General features: G+C 39.6%; 1 protein-coding gene across 4 annotated transcripts in view; it reads right to left on the bottom strand.

Moving 5' to 3' along the window:
* Positions 1-1,247: 1,247 nt before the first annotated feature.
* Positions 1,248-25,689, bottom strand: part of LOC104598242 (rab GTPase-activating protein 22-like) — a 120,471-nt gene continuing 96,029 nt past the window's right edge. For 3 of the 4 annotated variants that reach the window (XR_016078884.1, XR_016078887.1, XR_016078886.1), the window contains one exon: positions 1,248-1,469. The gene's annotated coding sequence lies outside the window, so the exon portion shown is untranslated. Of the gene's footprint in view, positions 1,470-11,275; positions 13,488-25,689 lie in introns of those variants that run through there. The other variant, XR_016078885.1, reaches the window with a different exon arrangement.

The following is a 25,689-nucleotide window of genomic DNA, read 5'->3' as shown; positions in this document are numbered from 1 at the left end:
ATTTTATTTATTATTTTCTGTTATTTCCAATTCAATATTTGAACGATTTTCTTCTTTTAATTATTTTGATCAAAGTAGAGAGGGCCTCTTAATAATGCTAAACTATAGGGTAGGAGGTATTAGTGATTATGTGCAACTAGAGGGAGTGTGATGGTAAATGACCCTTTTGTTAACATTTTGTCCTTTGCATTGTCTTTTCAAATAACAAGATTTGGCCCTTTTTTCCATTAATAAAGAGGGGCCATTATGATGCTTGCAACGTTTTTATTTTATGTTTTGTTTTATTTTCCTCTTTCTTTTTCTGCTTATTTTGACAGTACCATTTTTGTGGACATAGTAGATCATCCGCATTTTACTTTGTCATTTAATAGGGGCACGTAAAATGTTAGCGGGGAAAAATAATTATCTTATCGCCATTATCCTCCTCCAGCTTTACAATTTAAACGTAATGTAAATTTGGACTCAAGCATGAAACATCACTTTATCTACTTGTCTCGAGGAAGGGAAATAAATAGTTGTAATTTGTTAATTGATTTACAAATAAATTATTCACATAAAAGCTTTCACATCAAGATAAAGTGGGATGTCGTAGTTAGCTATAATGATTCATAATACCTCCATATTGTTAGAAGTGAGATATACAAGGTAGTGTGGCCGCAAGAAGAGTTTCTTTTACATTTGTGATAAATACAAGTGCTATAAGTTTTTTAGAGTATGGTTGATGGTGAGAGAAATAGTATTGTTAGGAGAAAGGAAAGATCAAGGTCCTCCCTTAAAGTAAGACTATTAACTCAAATACAATTATACATGTGCGTTGGCTATTTTGTTTGAATCAAGAGGTGTTAGGACCGAATAATTCGGGTTATGTATAAATAAGTATTGGTGTTTCTCAAAGCTAAAACATGTTTGTAGTAGTTTCAAACAAGCGGAAGCACAAACAAAGGATCTCCAAGGTGGTTGAAAAATAAACCAAGGTGAAGATTGTTGGTTTAGAAAGGAAATGGAAAAATCATACAAGGGATAAGGGTTGATTTATGTTTCAAATCACAGGGTACCATGTATTGTTTCTCATTTTCTTTTATAGTAAAGAACAATTTTCATCTCTTTTGTGGACATAAATTTCATTCATTATTTGAAATTTAAATTTTGACACATAAAGGGAAAAGAAGATAAAATTGACTACCATTCCATTCCTTATCTAGATACATAAAAGAAATACATGCCAATTACTTAAATATAATCTGTGGTTTCCAAAACTACTTAAAAATACCTTGTTAAAGATTTAATTGTTAAGATTGACAGAAAAACATTAAAGGACAAAAACGCCCTTGATTGTTCTTTAAATTTTCAAAACATGCACTTGATTATTCTTCCAGAAAAATAGAGAATAGAGTACTCTCACTTTAAAGACTTCATCCGTGCACACAGTAGCCTTGTTGAAGGAATCTAGTAATTGAAGGACTCTCCCCCTACAATAAACTTGGTCATTCATATTTGATGTGAATGAAAAAAAACATAAAAGAAACACAACCATATATTCTTGATCAAATCAAACTTGCATCTGACATCACTTTTCTACAAATATCAACCAAAATTTTGTAATTTATTCTTTTCATTTCACCTTTTGTCTCCATAACTAAACCAACATTTTGTTAAAATTGAGTTGTTTTGGTATTATATTTTTGTTGTATCACATTTAGGGATAGTACTGTATTTTTGTTGTATAACATTTAGGGAGGGTAACAGGGCAGATTTAGGGAGGGTAAATTTTAGACCCTCCTTGTCTCCCAATCCTTTGCCCACCCTAATTCTCATAGTAGATTGGATTTTCAAAATTCAAACCCTCTCTATACATGAAAATGTAAAACCTTCCCTCATCCTACCCTTCCCACATTTGATGGTGGGGCGGGTTGGATCCAAAAATCCCATCTAATTTCCTGTTATCAATAAACAAGCAAAATTATATGAACAGACATTTCAATTATTTGATTGAAACATGTAGAAAACACATAAACTATCAATTATCATTTACACAAGATTCAAAATATCTGCCAATATATTGATAAATTAATGAGATTTTTTACTACACTCCACCTCAGAATTCTGATTTGAACTGTAGGCCTACAACAATTCAAAAGTTAAAACAACTCCACCTAAAACACCCATACCCGCCTGTGAATTGGCTTCAATTCCGAGCTGGCACCTACCCCAACTGTACGGTGGAGCTAAGATTTCTAGGGGTGGACTGAACAGTAAAAACCCCTTAATTAATTATAAGTATTAGAGGTATTTTAGTAATCAACACGGGTTGGGGAGAGTTGGGTTTAGCCTAATACCCTACCCTATGCTACCCATACCCATATGGGTTGTAAAATCCCAAAACCTATCCCCACTCCAAAACCTGTTTTTTCAAATGAAAAAAAATAAACCCCATAATGGCCAAGTAGGGTGGAAATTGTCATCCCTAATCACGTTCTACTAAAGATGGCTAAGACATCTAGGATCTAGACCTTTGCCTGACTCAACTGGCCCAAAGTAGATTGTAGTATCTTGACCTGCCAATGTTTGTCCGATTGAATGGATTATCCCTTCTATGCAATTCGCAATTATTTCCTGATATCTAATGGCCGGAATAATTGTGATTGTAATTCAGTCACAATGTCCATTGCAGTTGCGGATGGTTATTATAAACTATAGAGGCTTGAGGCGTGGCTAGCAAGAGCTTGAGCTCTTGTAAGGAAAGCTTGTCAAAATCAAATGTCATCATTAGAAAGTGAATACTACATCACAAGAAACTATTTATCACAACACCCATGAATCTCATCAGTACCATTTCAAGTATTTCAAGTACTACACACACCTAGGTTTGTCACAAGTGGATCTTACATTTCATTAGTTAGCTCCAGATTATAATAAATGTATGATGTTGTATAAACGGCCCAATAGGGTATACATAAGTAGTTTTGAAAACCAGAGGGTAAATTTAAGTAGTTTAGTGAAACCACAGAGTATATTTAAGTACTTAACCCATGAAAAAAAAAATATTTGGTATCTAAGTTTGTAGTCAAGAGGTATTATGGAACTGTTACAGATCTATCAATAGACCTTGGTGTAGCTAGGAGGAAATATCTCCACTTGTTGAGAAGTTTTTCATATAGTACATTTATAGAAAAGTTGGAGTGTAGATTGCTAATTCAAAAATCTCTAATTCAGAATAACATTTCAAGATTAAGCTCTCTTGGACAAAGTGGTTGGAAAAAAGGAGTAGACTCAAAAAAAAAAAAAAATAACATCCTTGGACACATACTGCCGACCAGAGTGAGGGTCAAAGCACTTGTATCCCTTTTGGACAAGAGAGTAACAAATACACACACACACACACACACACACTTGATGGACTTAGGGTCAAGTTTGAGGCGAGAAGGACTCATATCATGAACAAAACAACTACACCCAGAGACTTAGAAAGGAAGGCAAAGAGTATAGTCATTAGGGAATAAAAGCTAATGAGAGAATTGAAGAGGTAGAGTTTGTAAAGGAAGCCTATTAATGAGATAGACCGCAACTTCAACAACATCCCTCCAGAAGCGAGTAGGCACATGCTTCTGAAAAAGTAGCCCCCTAGCAACTTCAAATACATGTCTACTTTTTCTCTCTACTACATGGTTTGTTGAGGGGTATGGGAGAATGAGCTCTAGTGAATTGCCTCATTTTCTTCAAGAAAGATTCTTAGATGTTTTTCAAAGTACTCCTTAGCATTTTTAGACCTTATTTTATTATTTTGATGTTTTTTTCTAAATTGTGTTTCTGCCATTTTAAAAAAGTTTTTAACAGTGGAGGGGATTTCATATTGGCTCTTCATCAAATATAACCAAGTATATCTTGAATAATCATCAATAAACAAGATAAAGTATTTATAGACACTTATGCAAGGGATAGAATATGGCCACAAGCATCAGTATGTACCAAGTTAAAAGCAACATCACTTTTTCTATTACTTGCAGAATATATAGTTCTACATTGCTTTGAGAGATGACAGACTTTACATTATAGACATAAATTGGACACAGATCGATAGACTTAAAAGACATGACCAAGATGGCAAGAAAAATTTTTATACTGTTAAGGAAAATTACATAATTGTTTGTCCCTAAGAGGGTGCCAAAATACAAAAAGAATTAACAAAAAAAAATCCCCAAAAGCCCCTGCAACAATACATATTGTCAGCAATCACAACCTGTGAAGATTCATGTATGCAATAGAGGCAAGTGGGTGTACTTGATAGGCGGTAAGAAGAATCCTTAAGAAGATGATCCTAATCTTGAGAAATGGACACAAGAAAATTACATTGTTAAAGGGTGGATAGTGTTATTGAAACCTGTTCTAAGAAGTTAAATGTAGCCAAAGCCTATAAAGTAAAGAATGATGTGAACAATCTTAGATAGATGGAGAAATCCTTAACAATATACTTTTCAATGTTGAAGTCTCTTGGGCAAGAGATTGACCTAATGTAGGTTGTTGTTTGGGAGAGTACCAAGGACGCTAAGACCTATAGAAAGTTGAATAAGAATAGGGTATTTGAGTTTTTCACTGGGCTCAACTCCGAGCATGACATCACTAGATATAATATATTAGCTAAAGATGGTGTATCTCTATCTCAAGTCTATCCTATGGTCAACAGTGAAGAGAGTAGAAGGTAGGTATAAAACCTAAAGACTACAAGTCTACGACTGATCACTTTGAACATGTTGGATTAAACCTAAGGTTGGTGACGAGAAGAAGGATATAGTTTGTGAAAATTGCAAGAAGTCCAAGCACACAAAATACACATGCTGGAAGTTGCATCCAAGTTTAAAGCTTGCATAGTTTAAGAATCACAGTAATAGAAAGAATGGGAATGTAAAAGGTGGCAATGCAAATATAGACACTACTTTAAAAGGTGAAAAGGGACTTGATGATGACAAGTCTACTATAGAACAAGTTATAGTTGCAAAGGCAAAGTTTGAGAAGTATGGAAGGATCATCAACCAACTATAAGCCACTAGTATCTAAATTTGCCTATTCAAGTATCTATGCCATTACAAATCATGCCATTGTCTCAGGTAATAGTAGGATTTCTTGGATCATAACCTCTAGTGCTTTTGATTACATGACAAGTATTTTCCATTTGTTTAACACCTATCACCTAGTTGAGATAAAATATCCCTTGCTGATAGCTCCTTTGCCCCTATTTTTGGTAAGGGAGGCATTAGACCTTCAGATTCCCTCACCTTGTTCTCTGTCTTTCATGTATGTAGACTTAATACCAACCTATTTTCTATTATCAACTTGACGAAATCATTAAATTGTTGGATAACCTTCTTTCCCATTTATTGTCATTTTTAGGACTTGAAGTCTTAGAAGCTGATTGGGAGTGGCCATAAGGCAAATGGGATATACCTATTAGATGTGCATCAATAGAGCTTGGTACCTCCTCAGAAAGTAGCTTGTGGATCCATTGCATCAGTCTATTAATCATGCTATTTCACATCACTGTTGTTTAGGTCATGTATCTTTATCTTCTTTGAGTCTTTTGTTTCCAAAATTATTTAATAGAATAAGTTAGTCTGGTCTTCATTGTGAATCTTGTAAACTTGCTAAACATTGTAGAAATTCCTTCCTTTCCTTTGAGTAATAAAAAATACACTATTGATTTTAATGTTGTGCAATTTGATGTGTAGGGGCCTTACTATTTACCTTGCATGGGTGGCTATAAGTATTTCATTTTGTTTATAGATGATTTCTCTCGGTATGCCTAGATTTATTTGATGCACTCTCATGATGCACAAAAATTTGTTAAACAATTCCATGGATTTATTCTTAACTTGTTTGATACTCGAAGCAAAATATTCTGCAAAGATAATACTAAGGAATATTTTGAGAAGAGATTGACTTTATGTTTTGAGCAGTTTAGGTTTGTTCATTAAAGTTCTTGTACTTGAAATCCGTAATAAAATGGTATGGTATAAAGAAAGAACTACCACATTATTGATATTGCCAGGAGTATGCTCTTTGCTTCTCATGTCCTAATCAAATTTTGGGGGGATGAAGTTTTTACAACCACTTATCTTATTAATCGTATGTCACCCAAGGTCTTGGGCTTTATGTCTCCTTTTAGTGCTCTCTTCCCCAACTCAGAACTTTTCTCTATTTCTTTTTGTCTTTTGTTGTACTTGTTATATTCACATTCTTAGTTCCCAAAGGCATAAATCTGAACCTAAGGCTCGAAAATGTATCTTTTTAGGCTATGCCTCCAGACAAAAAGGGTATTGTTGCTATGATCTGGTTAGTAGCAACTGTTATGTTTCCATGGATGTAACTTTTGTAGAGTTGGTTCAATTCTATGATATTCCTCTTGAGGGGGAGTATATTGTTGAGCTATTTGATTCTCCTCTTCCTATTCCTGTTGAGTCTTGTGTAAAATCCCTTATTGTGCCTTTTGCTCTTATCTAGTCTACGCTTACACCTTGTTCGTCTATTCCTATTCCTCCTCCTCTAGCTACCTATTTAGTTTTTTTCACCTCATCTTATTTGATGTGGATGGAAAAACAAACTATATGCAACACTCCAAGTGTACAACAATAAGAACAAAAGAATTACCAAGCTGAAAACAACAAAACAAGTTGGATTTTTAAGGATTTCAGACCTAAACTTGAAGTAAAGCTCCTCTTGGAATAGTTTCGCTATGGTAACAATGGCATCAAGTTGGCCTCTTGTGTAGACACCTAGTGATATAGGGATTAGAAGGTAACAAAATGGGTTGACTCCTCAAAACCCAAGCTCCCAATACTTAAAAACTCTAGTTGGGGCTGAGCTACATCTCAAACAAGAGAGAAAGAACCAAAAAAAGAACCCTTCTCCTTTATAAGACTCGACGGCTTGCTAGAGAAGCCAGTTAAAATATTTACACTCACAAAAAACTCCTTAAGAACAAAACAAACTTCAAACAAACCCCTAAAAGGTAACTTTTGTTACAAAAAGAGACCTAAAATACCAAAATCCAACAAATGTACACTCAAGTGCCCCTGACCAGAATCTGACTAATAAAATGGTGAAAATACCCCTGGATCCAAATTGTCAACAAAGCTACTCAAAAACACCAATGTGGGATCCTATTACAAAAAACATACAAATACATAATACATTTTCACATTTCTCTCTTTTTTTTCCCTTTTTTTTGGTCTCATCACTATCATTCAGAGCCTTAAAGGTGGTACCAAAGGCACAAGCACAATCAAGAATTGGTTGATCCCATTTCTTCAATTGAGCCTCTTGCACTTTCAATTACTAGTAAGACTATAAGTTCTAAGACAACCCTTGTTCCTACACCCACCTTTTCAGACGTATTACTAAAAAGAAAGGTAAGAGGAAGTGTACTACTTATTTCATTTCAAACACCTTTCCTATACCCTCCTTTATCCATCCTATTACTCCTTTTTGGCCTTCATCCTTTCTCAATTCATCCCCCATATTTATATTTGAAGCTTCTAAGCCAGAGTGGAGGGATGCTATGATAATTGAGAAAGAGGCACTATATAAAACCAATACCTACGATATGGTGAACTTGCCTGATGGGAAAGAATGTGTGAGATGTAAGTGGATTTATACTATTAAGTATCATATTAATGGTAATATTAAGAGGTTTAAGGCATGCCTAGTGGCCAAAGGTTTATCCTTGAATCCTTGAATATGGAGTATATTATTTGGAGATTTTCTCTTTGGTGGCTAAGATGAATTCATTTAGGGTTCTCTTCTCCTTGATAGAAAATTTTTACTAGGCATTGGATGGGGACTTGAATGAAGAAGCGTGTATGTCCTTCCCCGTGGTATAGATACAAGGTAAGGTGTGCAAATTGAAGAAGTCTTTTTATTTACTAAAATAGTCCCCTAGAGCCTGGTTTGAGTGACTATGTACTACTCTTGTGAGTTTTGGTTACACATAGACTCAATCTGATTACATCTTCTTTGTTAAGAGGAGAGATTCTTTGGTTACATTTCTCATTGTCTAATGTTAGTTGAGTGGTTAAGTGTTGGTGGGCTTAGTTTAACTTTTATGTTTAAGTTCTTTAGTCTGTTATGGGCCTTTAGTTATGGGGCCTAAACTTGTTTTATTTTTCTTTATTATGTCTTGGTGTCCCATTCTCAAACTTCTTCTCTTCTCCTCTTCTTCCTCTGGTATCAAAGCTTCATTTGGCCTGACTGACTACAACTAGCTTCTTTCTTCTTTCCCTCTTCTCTGTTCTTTTTTCTTTTCTCTTATCTCTGCTACTGTGAAGAAACCCTAGGACTGATCGTAGACAACAACAAGGTCTATATCTAGGGTTTTTCTTGGCTGTGGGGCCCAAGGGGAGTTTTTTCCCAGAAGTTTATGCCCTAGTGGTTCTGCAAGAGTTAGTAGCCATTCGGATTCTAGAGAGATCTATGTAGAACAGATCTAGGTAGAACGACTGAGTGGACAGTCCTAGTTATTGTCAGGGAGATTGAACAGACTGCAGGGGTGGTCACGACCTAGGTTTGACTTCCAGAAGTGGTGTTGTTGACCTTCAAATCTGCTCTCAGCCCAGAACTCTAGTAAGTCTGAAATCTAGTTCCTTGTGTTGAGATTACAGTTGTGGTTACTGTAAGAGGAAGAATATGTCTTCAATATCAGGAGAAGTAACTTCTAAGGACAATATGACTGGTGGGAGGTCTTCAAATCTGGAAAACCCAAATCTGCATAGCTTGCAAATTTCCGATGTGTTGTTAGATGAATACAACTTCAGAGAATGGTTTGTTTGAGCCAAGATTTTCATTACTTCCAGGAACTTATGGGTTATTTAGATGGACTGAAGAAGAAACCTAAAGCGGATGATGTTGATTATTCAATCTGGTGTAAGGAAAATGCTATTGTTATGCCTTGGCTGCTTGCCTCAATGACTCCAAGAGTGGCTAGGATTGTTCAACACTTCCCTACTGCCTCTAAGATTTGGGAGAAGGTGTCTAAAACCTATGGACAATGGAAGAACAATGCAAGAATTTATAGGCTAGCCCAAGATATTGTTGCATTGAGACAAGGATATATGTTTGTTGCAACTTACTTTGCAACTCTAGAAGGACTATGGGAAGAATTTGACCATCATCTTGTACTTGGTTGGGAAAATACAAGAGATAAGGAGAGGCATGATAAAAATATTGAAGAAGGCAGAGCTTTTAAGTTTTTGGCTGGCATAGACCCGATGTATGGGAGCATAAGATCCCAAATTTTGGGAAGGGGTGAAATTCCAAATTTACATCATGTTTACGATCTTGTAAGGAATGAAGAGGTTAGAAGGAAAGAGATGCAAGTTGACACCCAAGTACAGCCTGTTGAGCATTCAGCCTTGATTTCTTCAACCCAAAAGAGGGTAAGCATTTAGACAAAGAGGCATATTAAATGCTCCCATTGTGGAGGTAACGGACATGTGAAAGAGACTTCTTGGATTCTTTATCATCACCTGAAACCAGCTGCATTAAGGAAAGACAAGAAGCTTTAGGAGTCAAACAACAAGTGGGAATGTTGTCATAAGCAATAATGGTGACAGCCCAAAGAACACACCTACAGTTGCACCTCCTCCTATGGGATAGACTTCTAATCCCCGCACATCAGGGTCCTTTGATTTCACTACTGATGAAGTAGAAATCCTTAGCCTGCCCATGGCTCGTCTAAGGAACAATTCCCTTGCTTCCACCTCTCTTGCCAGATCAGGTATTGTCTCTGCTCACAGTGAAATTAGTCTTAAACTAGTCCTATAGTGTCTGATAAAACTCAGATTAGATGTTCGTATATGTTCAGATTAGAAGAAAGAGAAGGAGAGAGAGAAGAAGGAGAAAGAGAAGAAAAAGAAGGAGAAAAGTCACTGACGAAATAGAGAGAAAAATCTCAAAACCTCTAGTCAGCCCTTCTTTTATTTATACTCTTCCAAGATATACAAGGATTACCATTGTGCCCGCACTTAAGTGAGGGCCACATCAGTAGTGCCATACATATATAACTAAACATAAAAGGGTTGTACTACCCTTGTACAGCCGATTCTAACACTCCCCCTCAAGCTGGTGAGTATATGTCATATAGTCCCAGCTTGTTACATATGTAGTCCACTCTTCCCCGATTCAACCCTTTGGTAAACAGATCTGCCCATTGATTTCCTGTGTTCACATATGTTGTACTTATCACTCCACTAACCACCTTCTCACATACAAAGTGGCAATCCACTTCTATGTGCTTTGTCCTTTCGTGAAACACTAGATTAGAGGAGATATGAACTACAGCTTGGTTATCACAGTATAGCTTCATAGGAGTGTCAATCGAGTATCCCATCTCCTCTAGTAGATGCTTCAACCACACCAGTTCGGATGTTGTGTGAGCCATAACCCTATATTCAACCTCTGCACTGCTTCTTGCTACCACTGTCTGCTTCTTACTCTTCCATGTCACTAAGTTCCCACCAAGAAAAGTGCAATACCCTGTAGTGGACCTTTTGTCAGATATGGACCCAGCCCAATCAGCATCCGTGTATTCCTCTATCTCAAGACTTCCTCCACTCTTATACAACAAACCACGACCTGGAGCACCTTTCAAATACCCCACAATCCTTAGGACTGCCTCCCAGTGTGGGATTCTCGGATTCTGCATAAATTGACTCACTACACTGACCGCAAATGAGATATCAGGTCGAGTGATGGTTAGGTAATTAAGCTTACCCATCAGTCTTTTGTACCTTCCCGGATCCTCAAACTCCTCACTTGTATCACTACCCAGTCTAGCATTCAGTTCCATAGGTGTTTCAGCTGGTCTGGCACCCAACAACCCTGTTTCCTCTAGCAAATCAAGAACATATTTCCTTTGGCACAGATTAATACAATTCTTGGACCTTGCAACCTCTATCCCTAGGAAGTATCTTAATTTTCCAAGATCCTTTGTCTAGAAGTGATCATGCAAGTAGACCTGTTCATGGGCCGGGTAGCCCGATGGCCCTGCCTGCACCCCGGTCGGGCTTGGTCATATAATTAGGCCCGTGGGCCTGACCTCAGGCCTAACACAGTAAGCCCGACTGTGTTTTGGGTCGGGCTCGGTATTTGTCAAAAAAGCCCGGTCCGGCCCGACTCAGCATTATATACTTTATAAAATATATAATATGTATTTTATATATTATATAAAATATATAAATAATATAATATTTATTAAAATATATATTTATAATTTAATATATACATTTTTTATTCTTTTCTTTATAATCTCTCTCTCTCTTTATTCAGCCGCTTCAGCAGTAGTAATAGTATGGGCTAAATTTCGGGCTCGGTCCCAGGCCTGGGCTTTGAGCTTTTTATGAGGGTCGGGCTCGGGCCCAAGTTGTAGGCCCGATGGTCGGACCGAGCTTGGGCTCGGGCCTTAGAAAAATTTGTTAATACAGAGTGAAAGCCTGGCCCGAGCCCGACCCGGCCCGGCCCATGAACAGGTCTACATGCAAGTAAGTCTTCAACCTATCAATTCCTAGTCTGTCACTACCTATGATAACAATGTCATCTACATATACCACCAAGAGAATCTTCACAACATTTGATTCATAGCTGAATACAGAATGATCAACCTAACACTGTTTCATTCCAAACTTCTTCACCACTTTACTAAATCTCCCAAACCATGCACGGGGAGATTGTTTAAGTCCATAAATAGCCTTCTTAAGTCTACAGACCTTCTCACCCTCCCAAACCATGCATGGTGGTTGCTCCATGTACACCTCCTCAAGAAGATCACCATGTAAAAAGGCATTCTTGATGTCAAGTTGAAACAAGGATCAATCAAACATAGCAGCAAGAGAAATTAGAACATGAACTGACCCAATTTTGGCAACCGGAGAGGTGTCTGTCTAATCAATACCATTCTGTTGTGAATAACCTTTGGCAACTAACCGAGCTTTCAACCGTTCAACACTTCCATCAGGTAAGTATTTAACCGTGTATACTCACTTACAGCCGACCACATGCTTACTAGGAGGAAGAGTAGTGAGGTCGCACGTATGAGTACGAGTCAGGGCCGAGAGTTCTTCTTCTATTGCTTGGCACCACCCTGGAGAATTAAGGGCATCCTGGACATCCTTGGGAACAAAGACAGAGGATAACATAGAAACAAACTGTCGATGGGAAGCCGAAATGTGAGATACAAAAACAAAATTGGAAATGGGATGGAGAGTGAAACTGTGTTTACCTTTCCGCAAAGCAATAGGAAGATCAAGGTTAGAACTGGGAGTTGGGGCTGGGGTGGGATCAACTGCCAGATCTGTCGATGACGAAGCTAGGGGAGGAGCCGATGCCTGATGATGTGTATACACTTGTCGGATAGGTGGTCCTCTCTCAGGTAGCTGCATTAGAGACAAAGACTGGGTCACGACCGGAACAAGAGGAACGGGATCCTCAACAGGAACTGGAAGAGGGGGTGATGGCAACAGAGGAGAAGAAGTATCCGACCTGGAAAAGAAAGAAACGGACTAAAAAAATGTAACATCAGAGCACACAAAATAACGCCGAGAACGAGGGTTATAACACTTATACCCTTTTTGAGTCCTGGAATAGCTAAGAAAGACACACTTAGTGGATCTACCATCTAACTTGTCCATTCCAGCCCCAAGATTATGAACGAAAACACACGCAACCAAAAACTCTAGGAGTAAGGGGAAAAGGAGACAACGTGGGAAACAGAACAGAGAAAGGGATTGACTTTCAATGATAGACATGGGCATGCGGTTAATAAGAAAGTAAGATGTGAGTACAGCATCACTCCAAAAGGGTTTGGGGACATTCATCTAATGTAAATGGGACCGAATAGTTTCCAAAAGGTGACGGTTTTTTCTTTCAGCCACCCTATTTTGTTGAGGGGTGTAGGTACAAGAGGTTTGATGGATAATGCCATGTTGATCCAAATATTCTTGAATGTGTGGAAAAATACTCGCGGCCATTATCAGAACGAAGAATTTTAATATTTACACCAAATTGATTGCGAAATTCAGCATAAAATTTCGGGAAGATAGAAAACAATTCACTCTTTTCTTTCATAAGGTAAAGCCATATCATCCTTGAATAATCATCAACAAAAATTACAAAGTACTTGTAACCATAATAAGACACTACTCTGTTTGGACCCCATATGTCCGAATGGACTAAAGAAAAAGGATTCGATGTACGACTATCAACTTTAGGACTAAAGGAGACATGATGATGTTCCCAAACTGACACGACTCACAATTTAAATTAGAAAGACGACGCAATGACGAAACAAGTAATTGAAGAGCTCTAAGAGATGGATGACCAAATCTGCAGTGCCATTGATGAGGGGAGAGAGATGACTGAAGTGCTATTGCCGAACCACCTCCATCAAGATAATACAGTCCACCAGCATCATGCCCTCCACCAATATTCATCCCCGTCTTGAGATCCTGAAACACACAAGAGGAAGGGTAAAAAGTTATTGAGCAATTAAGAACCGAGTCAATTTACTAACATGCATCAGGTTAAAGGGAAATTTGGGAACATATAAAACTGAGGAGAGGGATAATGAGTCAGTGTCAACATTACCAACACCACATTTGGCTGATGTAGAGCCATTGGCAAGAGTAACAGATTGGGATGTGTAGGATGGAGAAATGGATGAAAACTCACCTGGAGTTCCAGTCATATGATCGGAACCTCTGGAATCTATAATCCAACGGGAAGATGTGGATGCCAGACAAGTCGTACCTGTGTGTGCAAGGGTAGCTATGTTCTATTGAGATGTACCCTGAATGAACCGCTCATACTCATCCCGTGAAACACTCACCATCTCCTTTCTTGAAGTATCTGTAGATGTAGTGGGGATCTGATTAGTGACTTGAGATTCTTGTCTTGAGCTACCACCATTTACAGCTGCATGATTCGCCCAGGTTGAAGGTGGGCCATGGAGATCGTGGCAAAAGTTGATAGTATGTCCCTCCATACCACAATGAGTACACCTTCTTTGAGTATTACCACGTCCCCTACCACGGGCTCCCCCTAAATCTCGTCCTCCAGCACGACCACCACCATGATTATACATTCCACCACCACCACGACCATACATGGGTCCACCACCACTACCACGTCCATGCTAACCTCCTCTTCCACCACGACCTCCCCCTCTCGTAACTGCAAATGTAGACCTATCTGACATAGTGGGAGTCTCTATGGGTCCAACTGAAATCCTTCGAAGATGAACAAACACTTCCTCAAGAGAGGGAAGAGCAGATCCACCTAATATTTGTCCTCAGATTTCAGCCCTACTAAAAATTGGGTCACATCCAACTGCTCTCTTTGTTGTTTCTGAATTTTGACATCAGGTGTAAGAGGATGATAAACATTCAACTCATTTAGTAAATTTCTCATACTGGCATAATAGTCCTCAAGTCTTTGATTCCCTTGTTGCAGATTGAAGTACTCTTAGTACAGTTGGTAAACCCTAGTAGTGTTATCTTGTCCAGAACATAGTTTCCTTGCATGATCCCAGACTTCCTTGGCTGTATCTAAAAACATGAAGTTCACACTAATTTTGGATTCCATGTTGTTTCATAGCCAAGTCATAATTTGAGCATCCTCCTGCTCCCATTCATCATATCCTGGAGAATGGTTTTCAGGAAAACTTCAACAGACTTAGCCCAAGGGACATAATTCTCACCATTCAGTTTTATAGAGGTCATCTGCACATTCAGATAATCAGAAGGCACCACCACACTTGATTTGTATTCACTGCTGTCTTCCATGACTACACAAAAAAACAGTGGGAGGTTGTACCACTAAATTGTTACTCTACTGCCCTAATAAATCACCACACTCCACATGAATGAATGAACACCACTAGGGTTCCTAGTACCAGGTTTCAGTAGCAACACTCACAACTATTCACCACTGGTTCAGCAATAATATTCACATCTGTTCACCACTTTTAGCAACAACACTACTGTTGCCGTTTACTGTCAGCACTAGTAACCCTCACAACACACCTCATGAATAATATTTTTAGTTTTGCTACATATAAAAGAAACTTACTACATACCACAACTTAGTTCGAAGATCATGCACCTGTTGAGTATAGGGTACCAAGTCTGCACTGTCACCGTCACAAAACCAGCCCTCTTCGAATTACGAGTAGAGGGTTTTCTACCAACCACACAAAACCACAACGACTGCACTCATTGGAGGCATGGAAACCCCCAAAAGGAGAAAACGACCAGTCCTTTTCTTCCTTTATGGAAAACTCTCTAAATATCAATGAGAATTCTGCAAAACCCTAGAGAGGAATGCACAGAACATAGAGAAAAGGAGACAACTGATCTGAACTGATTATCGTGGCTCTGATACCATGATAAAACTCAGATTAGATGTTCATATATGTTCATATCAAAAGAAAGAGAAGGAGAAAGAGAAGAAAAAGAAGGAGAAAGGTCACAACCGAACTAGAGAGAAAAATCTCAAAACCTCTAGTCGACCCTTCTTTTATTTATACTCTTCTAAGATATACAAGGATTACCATTGTGCCCTCACTTAAGTGAGGGCCACATCAGCAGAGCAATACATATATAACTAAACATAAAAGGAATGTACTACCCTTGTACAGCCGACTCTAACAGTGTCTAATTCTTGGATTATTGATTCCAGTGCTACTGACCACATGACACACATTCCCTCTTTATTTTCTTCTTATCATTTGATGTGTGGCTAAGATAAGATGAAAGTTGCTGATGGTTCCCTCTCCACCATCTCTGGGAAAGGGGAGGTTGTCCTAAGCAAGGATCTCTCTCTTAAATCTGTTCTACAAATCTTGCTTCCAACCTCTAATCTGTTTCTAAGCTTACAAAAAATTTAAATTGTAGCATAACATTCTTTCCTACTCATTGTGTCTTTCAAGATAGATTGGTGAAGAGAACAATTGGGAGCGGTCATTTGTTTGGAGGCCTCTATTATTTTGATGAGACCTTAGTTCATCCATTTGCTGTTAGTGGTCGGGATAATGATGAGTCAGTAGGTAGGTTACATTTGTGGCATGCTAGACTAGGTCATTTACCTTTTTCTTCAATGCAAGAACTGTTTCTTGAGTTGGTCAAGTGTGTTTGGAGTCAGAGTTTGGTTTGCAAAGTGTGTCAGTTGTCAAAACAATGTATATTATCCAATTTCTAGTAATGAAATTCAATCTCCTTTTGATTTAGTTCATTCTGATGTATGGGGCCATTCACTATTGATTTCTATAGATGGATTCCGTTACTTTATCAGTTTTATTGATCACTATTCACAATGCACATGGATCTACTTGTTAAAAGGGCGTGATGAAGTACCACGGATAACCGTAGCATTTTGTAAAATGATTAAAACTCAATTTGGCAAGAAAATTAAGCAATTTTGTTCAAAAAATGCTACTGAATACTTTGAAAGCTTCTTCAATCTGTTCCTGGAGGATGTAAGCATGTTACATCGGTCATCTTGTGCTAGTACCCCTCAACAGAATGGGGTTGCTAAGTGCAAAAACAGACATTTATTGGAGACAACTTGAGCCTTGCTATTTCAGCACAAGGTTCCCAAGCACTATTGGTCTCCGACAGTCCTTACAACATCGTATTTGATAAATCGGATGCCTTCTAGTGTGTTGAGTATCAGAGCTCCTTTCTCAGTCCTTTGTCCTAACCTTCCAGATTTCCCTCTTCCTCCTAGAGTCTTTGACTGTGTGTGTTTCGTTCATGTCAAGGATCCTAAGAAGACTAAGTTGGATCGTAGGGCTACAAAAGGGGTCTTTCTAGGGTACTTTTCCACACAAAAATGTTATAAAGTGCTATGGTCCAGTTACCAAGAAAAAATATGTCACCAAGGATGTGGTGGTTTTCAAGTCTTAGTCCTATTTTCAGTTCTCCAAGAATCCTCTTTAGGAGGAGACTAGTAGGATGGTAGATGTTTCTTCTTCTCCCTCATTTTTTGTGCCTCTTTCAGCCTCGAGCCTTCCATCTTTTCCTTCTGATCTTCCCAATTTTAGCTGCTTAGGTGAATATAGTGAGACTCCCACTAAACCTGTTACTCTCCTGACTACCTAGGTGAATCCAATGGGACTCCCACTGAACCTGTTACTGCTCCTGATGTTGAGGATGTGAGTGATAACACCATAGGTAGCAAAAAGATATGAAAATTCCTTATAGAACAAGGAAAAAAGATCCTCCAACTTATGGAAACAACCAATCGAACTCAGATCAATCTGTCTCAATGGTTCCAAGCAATCCTATCACTCATACTTCTGATTTGGATGTTCCCATTGCTCTTCGTAAACCTACCCGTTTTTGTACTACCCGATACCCCATTGCTGAATACGTTTCTTATTCATGTTTATCTCCTCGTTATTATTCCTTTGTATCTGCTATTTCTTCTGTTCATGTCCCTTCTAGGTAGTCAGAGGCAGTGCCTGACCCAAGATGGAGAGATGCTATGAATGAGGAAATTAAAGCCTTAATGAAGGCCAGGACTTGGGAATTAGTGGATCTACCAAAAGGGAAGAGCATTGTGAGTTGTAAGTGGGTGTTCACTGTGAAGCATAAGGAGGATGGGTCCATTGAAAGATATAAGGCTAGGCTAGTGGCGAAAGGGTTTACTCAAAAGGAAGGGATTGGCTATAAGGAGACTTTGCTCCAGTTGCAAAGCTTAACACAATCCAGGTTCTATTGTCATTAGTCGCAAATTTCTCATGGGAACTACATCAATTGGACGTGAAGAATGCTTTCCTGAATAGTGATCTACATGAGAAGGTATTCATGAATCCTCCACCTGGTTATGATTTTGATGAAAAAGTATGTAGACTAAGGAAAGCATTATATGGTCTTAAGCAATCAGTAGAAGTTCAGGACTGTTATCAGTCTTGAACCCTAATGGATTTCAGGATCGAAAATAAGAAGAAAGGTAAGTGGAAAGAAGAGGAAGAGGGAGGAGAAGCAACAAAACACAAGAGTTGAAAGGAGGAGGAGAAGCTTAATGTTCTGCCGCCGCCACTTTAATTAATATTTATAGGTTATGTTCATTACAAGGAAAGGACAGATCTACCCTTAGTCTTTACATAACAAATAGAGCAAAAAATAAGACTGAAATAAATAACAACAGAAACAACTAAATGACCAATAGCTAACCCTAGGCAGACTAGAACATCTTCTACCCTACGAACACAGTGGAACCGTAGCTGTGGGGCCCACATCAGTGTTCTCTACACTCCCCCTCAAGTTGGGAACAAATGTTTATCATTCCCAACTTGGATAGATCTGCCTCTAGCTTCTTCCGTGTTACAGCTTTGGTGAGGATATCTGCCAGCTGCATGTTGGAGGTGATGTATGGGAGACACACTTCTTGTGATGAGACCCTCTCTCGTACAAATTGTCGATCAACTTCAATATGTTTAGTCTTGTCATGCTGCACTGGGTTGTGTGCTATATTAATAGCCGCTTGATTATCACAATACAGCATCAGGGGCTTCTCATATTCAATACCCAACTCCTCAAGTAGTGATCTCAGCCAAAGAATTTCAGCCACTCCATTAGCCATTGACCTGTACTCAGCTTCAACACTGGATCAAGAGACAACACTCTGTTTCTTACTCCTCCAAGAGACCAAGTTACCTCCCACAAGAGCACAATATCCAGAGGTAGACCTTCTGTCATCAACACTCCCAGCCCAATTGGCATCCATATAGACTTCCACCTTCATGTGGTCATTGTTCTTGAACAGTATACCTCTACCCGGACATCTCTTCAAGTATGCTACTATTCTTTCTACTGCTAGAAGGTGCGTGGTTCTAGGAGAATGCATGTATTGATTGACAACACTAACGACATAACTGATATCTGGCCGGGTGAGGCATAGATATAGGAGCTTTCCCACTAACCACTGGAACATAGCTTTGTCTTCAAGCAGCTCCCCACTCTTTGCACTAATCCTGTGGTTCTGTTCAATGGGTGTATCTGCAGGTTTGACACCCAGCTTTCTAGTTTCAGCCAAGAGATCTAAAACATATTTCCTTTGAGAGACAAAGATCCCCTGTTTAGATCTAGCAACCTCAATACCCAAAAAATACCGTAGTGTACCCAGATCTTTCACCTCAAACTCTTGATGAAGGAGCTGTTTGAGGGACTTAATCTCATGGTTGTCATTTCCTGTCACCACAATATCATCAACATATACTGCAAGTAGTGTCAGTAACGACTCCACCTTCTTGATGAACAGTGTATGATCTGACTGGGCCTGTACATAACCGAACTTCCCAAGGGCTAGTCTGAATTTGTCGAACCAAGCTCTAGGTGACTGCTTCAAACCATACAATGCCTTATTGAGCCGACAGACCTTCTTACCTGCCTCTGTATCATAGAATCCAGGAGGCAACTGTATGTAAACCTCTTCCTGCAAGTCCCCATTCAGGAAGGCATTCTTAACATCCATTTGGTACAAAGGCCAAGTGTAGCTTGCTGCAAGAGGTAATAGAACCCGAATGGTGGTCATCTTGGCTACCGGGGCAATTGTCTCCAAGTAATCTATACCAAAAGTCTGAGTGAACCCTTTTGCAACTAGCCGAGCTTTGTACCTCTCAATGGAACCATCCGCATTGTGCTTCACAGTAAATACCCACCTGCATCCAACTGGTTTCTTTCCTTTGGGCAAGTCAACTAGCTCCCAGTATTATTTTTCAACAGGGCATCCATTTCAACTTGCATTGCACCTCTCCACTCCGGGACTGATAGGGCTTCTTGCACTGTTCTCGGAATAGGGATATCAACAACGGAGGTGAGATAGGACCTGTAGGAAGATGGGAGAATCGCTATCTGCGATTTGTAGTTTGTGAAACTGCAACCTGTGATCTAACATCTGTTTTGCAGGAAGGATTATGCGAACAACCCTGATAGACTGATTCTTGATTGATCTTTTATCAGAATTTAATTTCAGATTATTTTCTTGAATTAAAGATTTAATTAAAGATCAAACCCTAGACCATTCGAACCAAGATTGGTTCAAATTGTTTGGACCAAATCTAGGGTTCGATCAAGGCTGAAAGTCAGCCCTAATTTTCCCACAAATGGGCCTGAGGATTGATATTTAATTAAATGGTTAATTCGGCCCCAACCTGTAAAGGCCTAGTTTTAAATGGTTAAAACTGCTAAAAGCCCACTCTGCGGATAAAGCTATATGGGCCGAACCCATCAACCCTAGTTCGGCCCATATACCTAGATAATATTAATGGTTAGTATTATGGTTTTAAAATGGGCTTTACAGATAATTAATTGATTAGATCAATTTATCCTTGCATGTTATGTGTGGATATGTGATGTGCTACGTACATGGACCATAAGTACTTGGCCCATGCTCAATCGACAGTGGCTCTTGTGCACACCATGGCTGAATGCACATCATTGCCATGGTGTCACTTTTGGTCATTGGATGACCTCCCTCAGTGGTGGGCCCCACACCTCATGGAGACGTTACGTGTGGAACCCTAGCCGATTTAGGCCCACCGAAATCTGGCTTTATGAAAGCCAGTGGGAGCCACTTTGGTTTGACCTAGATCAAACTAGGGCATAATTAACCGTTCGCTCCAACTAATATGAGTGCATGTGATAGGGAGATTCATATGATGAACTCTCTAAAGGCCTTCCATCATTAGCATGAGGATGGGTCCTTCAGTAATGAGGAATCGCACCAGAAAATGGGCTATCCATTTGCTGTTGGGCTTGTCTGAGTGTTTTATAAGATGATAGGGACGTCATAGACCGATGTGGAAGGGGCTTCACCAGAAAATGGGAACTCTCTCACGGTAGCTTGGCGTTCACGAATATGATGGGTAAGCACTCACTGGACAGAAAGGTTTACCTGAAAACGGCTCTGAACCTTGTCTGACAGAGGCCAAAGAGAAAACTCATATGATGAGTGGATATGATCCTTCATAGAAAGGTGGTGGGGTTATGCAGCTGAAACAGTTGGCTCCATGCACCCTATGTGATTTTCCACATTTCCAGAGACAACCCGTAGTCTCTGTCACTGAGAAAGGAGGGAAATCTCAGAGATGAATAAATGGAAATGGAACGTAGATTAAAATCCATATCTATGAAATGAACATGAATCAAATTAGGTTGTGGACTGATGTTTGCTCTTTTATCAGAAAATGGCAAACGGACAATTTGCAAAGTTGCTTGATGACAACAAGTTGAAGGGCCCAAACTATGCCGACTGGTACAGGAACCTTATGTTGGTCTTAACCTCTGAGAAATTGGATAAGGTAGCCAAGAATCCTGCTCTGGATCGTCCGGGAGATAGGGCTTCTGAGGCCCGGAGAAGAGAATACCAAGAATGGGAGGAGAAAAACTCCCTTGCCCGCTACTATATCATTGCCTCCTTGGACAACCCAATTCAGAGGCAGTTCGATCAGATCGAACTTGCTAAGGACGTATTGGACTGTCTCAAGACAATGTACGAAGAGCAGAATCGTTCTACTCGGCAGAAGGTCTTGAAATAGTTCATGACCGCACAGATGTCCAAGGGCCAACAGGTTCACGACCATTGTCTTCGGATGATGGGCTATATCAACGAACTGGAGGCTCTTGGATCCGGGCTGGATCTGGTAACACAGATCGATGCTATTCTCAACTCTCTGCCTCCATCCATTAATCCATTCATCATGAATTACAACATGAACAAGTTGAACGTCAGCTTGCAGGAACTCAGCAATATGTTGCAGAGGGCTAAAGAATTGATTAAAAAGGATGAGCCCATTGCCATGCTTGTTGAAACTGGCAAATCGGGCAAGAAAATGAAGGCAAAGAGAAAGCCCCAATAGAAGGCTGCCAAACCCAAGAAACAGAGGAAGGACAAGGCATCAGATGCCTGTCATTTTTGCAAGAAGACCGGCCACTGGAAAAGGAACTATCCTGCCTACCTGGAATCCAAGAAAGGTAATTTCGAAACTTGTGTTATAGAAACCAATTTATTGGTAGCTTCTGCGTCCTGGTGTATTGACTCCGGGGCTTCAACTCATGCGTGTAACTCACTACAGGGGTTCAAAGTAAGCAGAAGGCTGAGTGAAGGAGAAGTCACGCTCTACTTGGGGACTACTACAACTGTTGCAGCCGCGGAGGAACCGTGGAGTTACTTTTTAGAGAAGGAACTATTGTACTGAAAGATTGTCTTTATGTGCAAAATTTAAGGAGAAATTTGATTTCTGTCTCAAAACTGTGTGCAGATGGTTATTCTATCTTCTTTAGTAATACGATTACTATTAAAAGAAATAACAGATTCATCGCATACGGGGAGCTGGACTCTGGTAGATCCGCCCTCCGGGGTAAAAGCAATCGGTTGCAAATGGATTTACAAGAGGAAGAAGGGCCCCGATGGTAGGGTTGAGACCTTCAAAGCTCGTCTGGTGGCGAAAGAGTACACTCAGAAAGAGGGCATCAACTATGAGGAAATTTTTTCGCCTGTGGCCATGCTTAAATCCATTAGGATCCTGCTAGCTATAGCAGCATACCATGATTATGAGATTTGGCAGATGGATGTCAAAACTGCATTCCTGAATGGAGATCTTACTGAAGATATCTACATATAGTAGCCACAAGGCTTCATTGCTGCAGGTCAGGAAAACATGGTATGTAAAGTTAATAGATCCATTTATGGACTTAAGCAAGCTTCTAGAAGTTGGAACATCCGTTTTGATTCTGCTATCAAATCGTTTGACTTCAAGCAGAATCCGGATGAACCCTGTGTCTACAGGAAGTACAGTGGAGATAAGGTTACCTTCTTGGTTCTGTATGTAGATGACATTCTACTCATTGGGAATGATGTAGGAATGTTAACTATGGTGAAACTATGGCTTTCACAACAATTCTCCATGAAAGATCTTGGAGAAGCCTCCTATATACTGGGTCTTCGACTCTATAGAGATAGATCGAAGTGGATAATAGGATTATCCCAATCTGCTTACATTGACAAAATAGTCAAAAGATACAGCATGGAAAACTCTAAGAAAGGAAATGTTCCTTTCAGGCATGGAGTCAATCTCTCCAAGAAGATGTTTCCCAAGACTTTTGAGGAGATTGATGGCATGAAAGACGTTCCCTATGCCTCTGCCGTAGGGAGCATCATGTATGCCATGCTGTGCACTTGTCCTGACATTGCTCAGGCAGTGAGTGTAGTAAGCAGATTTCAGGCCAACCCAGGGCAAGAGCATTGGACTGCTGTGAAAAACATACTTAAGTACCTTCGAAGGACAAAAGAGTTTTGTCTTGTATTCTACGGTAGCTCACTACAGATCCAAGGGTATACAGATGCCGATTTCCAGTCGGATCCAGATGATAGAAAGTCTACATCTGGATATGTTTTCACGATAGGATCGTGTGTTGTTTCCTGAATGTCAGCAAACAGGGGTCCTAAGTAGCAAATTAACAGTCCACAACCCAAGAAGCTGTATTCTGGGCAGGATAATACTACAAGGGTATATCAGCTCTATCAGGAGTATTTTGATCTGCAGCAAGGAAATAAATCCCTAGAAGAGTACTATGCCAGTATGAAGAACCTCAGAAATGAACTCAATGTCTATCATCCCCTCACTCCAAATGTTAAGGTTCAGCAACAACAGAGGGAACAACTAGATGTCACTAGGTTCTTTGTGGGGTTGAAATCAGAATATGAACCAGTTAGGGCCCAAATATTTGGAGGCTCTACTCTTCCTACACTTGAGGAAGTTTTTGCACGGCTTTATAGGATTTCTTTGGGACCTACAGAGAATCCCACACAGTTTGACAGATCAGCATTTGTGATAGCCACATGGGTGCCGGCAGGCAATGGAGGAAGAACTCTCTGCCCTTTAGCATACTCACAAGTGGGAGGTCACTACTCTTCCACCTGGTAAGCATGTTGTGGGTTGTAAATGGGTGTATATTGTTAAATACTTGCCATATGGTAGTGTGGAGCGTCTGAAGGTCAGACTTGTTGCTAAAGGTTATTCACAGTTGTATGGAGTAGACTATATGGAGACCTTCTCTCCAGTGGCTAAGATAGTCTCTGCCCGTTTGTTAATTTCCCTAGCAGTTATGTATGATTGACCCTTGTTTCAACTTGACATTAAAAATGCCTTCCTTCATGGTGACCTTATGGAGGAGGTATATATGGAGCAACCACCTGGGTTTGTTGCTCAGGGGGAGGATGGTAAGGTGTACAGACTGAAAAAGGCAATTTATGGGTTGAAAAAATCGCCTCGTGCGTGGTTTGGGAAGTTTAGTGAAGTGGTGAAGAATTTTGGAATGAAACAATGTCAGGTTGACCACTCAGTGTTCAGCCATGATTCAGAAGCCGGAATGATTTTATTAGTGGTCTATGTGGATGATATTGTCATAACTGATAATGACAAATTGGGGATCGATAAACTAAAGGTCTTTTTGCAAAATCATTTTCAAATAAAAGACCTTGGGACATTGAAGTATTTCATGGGTATAGAGGTTGCTAGATCAAGATAAGGTGTAAACCTATGCCAAAGAAAATATGTTCTTGATCTACTGGATGAAATAGAACTGGTAGGTGCAAAACCGGCTGAAACTCCTATGGAACCAAATGTTAAGTTGAGTAGTGATACAAGGGAAATATTTGATGATCTTGGAAGGTATAGACGGCTAGTGGGGAATAAAGAAGGGACAGAAACATAATAAGGATGGGATGATCTTTTATGATTCTGTACATCAAAATTTATAACTCTCTCTAGGATACAAACTAGGTAACAAATCTCCCTAAATAAGGAAAAATAAAACTGATTTCTAAAAATATTTGTACAACTCACAAACCTCTCAACTATCTAAAATAGCACATAATCTGATATAATACATAATTACCGAAATCTTCCAACACTCCCCCTCAAGCTGCACCCTAGGAAGCCCTTTGGTGAGAATGTCTGCTACTTGGCTCGTGGTGGGTATGTAGGACATGCATGTCACACCACTGTCTATCTTCTCCTTGATGAAATGTTTATCCACTTCTACATGCTTTGTTCTATCATGTAGAACTGGATTATGAGCTATGGAATTAGCTGCCTTGTTATCACAATAGACTTTAATAGGTGTTGGTGTAGGAACCTTTAATTCTTCTAGGAGCCTTTTGATCCATAACACTTCAAAAAATCCATGTGCAACAGAGCGGAATTATGCCTCTGCACTACTCCTTGCTACAACACTCCGTTGTTTGCTCCTTCGGGTGACCAAATTCCCTCCTACCAAAGTGCAGTAACCTGAAGTAGATCTTCTATCGTTTATATTACCTGCCCAATCTGCATCTGTGTGGGCTTCGACTTGGAGATGACCCCTATTTTTGAACAAGAGTCCTTTCCCCGGAGTTCCTTTCAGGTATCTCAAAATCCTAAACACAGCTTCAAAGTGGGTAGGTCCATGTGAATGCATAAACTGACTTACTACACTTATTGCAAAGGCTATGTCCGGTCTTGTGTGTGACAAATAGATTAGTCTTCCAACTAATCTTTGATAACGTTCTCGATCAACCACCTCATTTGCTGTTGCTGCTTTTAACTTCATATTTGGGTCCATTGGAGTTTCTGCGGCTTTACAACCTGTCGTCCATGTCTCCTTG

This window comes from Nelumbo nucifera, chromosome 7, assembly GCF_055504915.1.
Source record: "Nelumbo nucifera cultivar China Antique chromosome 7, China Antique-T2T, whole genome shotgun sequence".
NCBI lineage: Eukaryota > Viridiplantae > Streptophyta > Magnoliopsida > Proteales > Nelumbonaceae > Nelumbo > Nelumbo nucifera.
Note: the sequence above shows the minus strand (reverse complement) of the source record. Positions and strands in the feature narration are given on the sequence as shown.